Here is a 3502-nt window from a genome sequence, read left to right as displayed (position 1 = left end):
ATCTGCATAGCAGTTATACTAATTATTCTATGATCTGAGTTAACTCATCTTGCTCTGTGTTAAAAGAGGCAACTGTATCTTGAACACTCATTTATAAATAAAATACTCGACATGCAATGCATTCACAGGGCCCCTGTCAACACACATCTCTGAGCCTGGCCCTCCAGATCCCCCGACTAGAAAGCCAGTAATGTAAGGAATGAATCTCTTTCACACTTATATAACTTGAGGCCTCCTGTGGGGCATGCTCCCCGTGCAGGGCGTCAGGAAATTCCAAACTACCTTTGACCTCAGGTTTTGCTCACAGTCTGAGAATAAAGACTGCACATATAATTCCAGCTGCTCAGACTTCCCAGATGCAATTCACTCTGCCACAGTCCACTGGTGGGGAGCGTTTGAGTTCCTTCAGCCTCCGTTGTTTCTAATTCTATTGTATGTGTATGGGTGTCTGGCCTGCATGTATATCTGTACAATACAATAAGTGCATGCTGTTCATGGACACCAGAAGAGGGTATCAGATCCCAAGGACCTAAAGTTACAGTCATGGGCCACCATGTGGGTGCTTGTAACATGACTGACAAAAACCAATAGACAGATATTGGGGTTCAACCTAAACGTCAAAAAAGGAAAACAGCCAACCACTGGCTCTTACCCCTACCTCAGTCTGAAATGGTCATCCTGCCTCCAGGAGTTCTCGGAATGAGACTGTGTATGAGAGCTGTCTCCTCCTGTCTTTTATGCCTCTTTGGTACTGGAATAAAAGGTGTGCACCATTGCCACCCAGTTTCTATAGCAAACTAGTGTGGCTACCGGAATTAAAGGTGTGTGTCACCACTGCCTGGTCTGTAAGGCTGACTAGGGCAGCTGTTTACTCTCTGATCTACAGGCAAGCTTTATTAAACCACAAATGAAATATAACTACAGGTTCTGAAAATGAAACCCAGGTCCTTTGGAAGAGCAGCCAGTGCTCACCCGCTGAGCCATCCCTCCAGACCTCCTGTCAGCCCCTTGAAAGTCCGCTTTACAACCATTTCTTTCTGTGTACTCCAGGGCACCTTCTCTGATTACAACTTTTGTTTTTCTCCCATCTTAGTCTCCCTGCCTGCTTCCCAACAGAGCTCTTATCTGGCTTACTAAGTTTATTTACAGCCCTTGTCTCCTCCTGGGACAGATATCACTGTGTATCTTTCTATTTTCTTTCTCTATTGCATCCACATCAGGGAGGCTTCTAATTTACCATGTTATTCAGAAATTCCAGGCTCTGGACTTGAGCTCGGGACTGAAAAAGGAGAGACAAATAATAATGAGAGGGAAATATGCACATGTGTAATGCAGACACCACTAATTGGGTTTTTTGTTTGTTTGTCCATTTGTTTGTTTTTCTGAATAACTTTGATATTTGCCTGCTACCCTTTGTAGCTAAGCAACCCATATAGGGAAAACTGCTTATAAATCACATTTGAGAGGCCTAAGCTTAGAATTTCAACGTAGGGACTTAAGGGCAATAGGGGACTCAATTCAGATTGTGATAGTGCATTTAATATACTTCAGAATGTGTGGGTATTTGACTCAGCTCTATCAGAATGGGTGCCACAGTTCAGGCAAGGTGTATACCTCAGTGTTTCCAGTACTGGTCTGAAAGTAGACAATTGATCTCGTGATCTGGTGTTCTAGTTGCACAAGGTTCTCTAGCCAAGATCAGTTGAAATTGCTAAGGAAGTGTTACCTAACATACACACACAAACACACACACTGTAGGAGCAGTTAGGTGCACTTGACCAAGATCTAGACACCTTGCTGGAGGTGAAACCCTGCAATTAAAGAAGCTAAAGCAGAAATTCAGCCCCAGCATGGGCATGAGGGCACCTCATGTTGAGTCAGTAAGAACCACCACACAAAGGATGATAAGCTCCTGCTCCCATACCCTAGGAGTAGGTCCTAGGAGATAGAAGAGCCATCTACCGCCGGGCGGTGGTGGCGCACGCCTTTAATCCCAGCACTTGGGAGGCAGAGACAGGCGGATCTTTGTGAGTTCGAGGCCAGCCTGGTCTACAAGAGCTAGTTCCAGGACAGGCTCCGTAGCTACAGAGAAACCCTGTCTCGAAAACCAAAAAAAAAAAAAAAGAAGAAGAAGAGCCATCTACCAAGAACCAGGTGGAGATACCATGGAGACAGAAGCTGGAGTCCCAAGCATGTTGCAGAGTGCTGGGCTGAAGCATGATAATACAGAATGGAGGCCTTATCCCTGCCATGACTTTCCCCAGCGCTGTGGTGTTGCACCCAGAGAGGGGCAAGGAAGACCTGGACTTGAGCAGGAGATTTTCCCTACAAGTTCAGTTGGAGTAGTTTTTGTCCTACTTACAGGCACTCAAAACCAGCTCAAACCAAATCAGCCCTGTTACTCTTCAATCAGGATAGACTGAAAATGCCTTTGAATAGAACCTGTTCAAGTCTATTGGTCATTAAGGGGAGGAGCAAATTAGCCCACTGCTCAGAAAGAGGTACGTGTGTAACCCACTGCAGGTAGGGGTCTGAGGTTTCCAGGGGCATCGTTTGGAGGGCAATGTGTGCAAATCTTATTTGTATGTACAGCAGCAAGGCTGCCAAGTGTGTACATTACCACAAACAAGTAGAATCTCAGTCACTCAATTCTTCCCTATGCTTGTCTGTATCATCGCTGGCAATCACCACGAGTGTGGACACCTTTTACATAAGCCCTGTAGGTCTCGGTCTCATCATTGCCAAAAATTTCCTGGATCTACTCATGAACTTAGGTAGGCAGGGAAAACTAAATGGCATGCTGGGAGAAAAGAGGCAGAAAAGAAGCCATGGATCTGCTGCCGGAGATAGATGTGCTGAAACTTTGCTAGTAGGCTATGACCTCGTGATGATACACAGATTAATGGAGATTAGTTAAATTAATATGTAAGACTTAGCCAATAAGAAGTTAGAGCTAATGGGCCAAGCAGTGATTTAATTAACACAGTTTCTGTGTGGTTATTTCGGTTCTAGGCGGCCGGGACAAACAAGCGGTTCCTTGCAACACTCTAGACCCAATGTTGAACAAGATTTATAATCTATCAGGGGAATAGATGTTAGGCAAATAATTACAAAAGTAAAGATGTAATTTGAGAAAAATGTCACAAATGACAGTAATCAGCTGAGCAGTAATCAAGAGTTAGAGGCATGGTCACTGATCAAGCTGGATAGATGACAAAAAGGAAAACAGAATTTTCCCCAAAGCAGTGGACTGCCAGGGAAAGATCGGATGACTGAGCAGTTGAGTCGAGATGAAGACGAAAACGAAGGTTGCTCTCTTGGGATAAGTTATGGCATGGGCAGTAACTTGCTGGCTCATTGCACAACACTGGGAAAAGACCGACGTGAGAGGGAAGTTTCAGATGAGGTTTGAGTCTCTGATTGGACACAAGGAAAGGTTGTTTGGGCTGTTCTAAAGGAAGTGACAAGCCATTCATAAGTTTTGGTGGGGTTTGTTTGTTCG

Source organism: Chionomys nivalis, chromosome 8 (assembly GCF_950005125.1).
Source record: "Chionomys nivalis chromosome 8, mChiNiv1.1, whole genome shotgun sequence".
Taxonomy (NCBI): Eukaryota; Metazoa; Chordata; class Mammalia; order Rodentia; family Cricetidae; genus Chionomys; species Chionomys nivalis.
The sequence above is the reverse complement of the archived record's forward strand: the minus strand, read 5'-3'. Positions refer to the sequence as shown.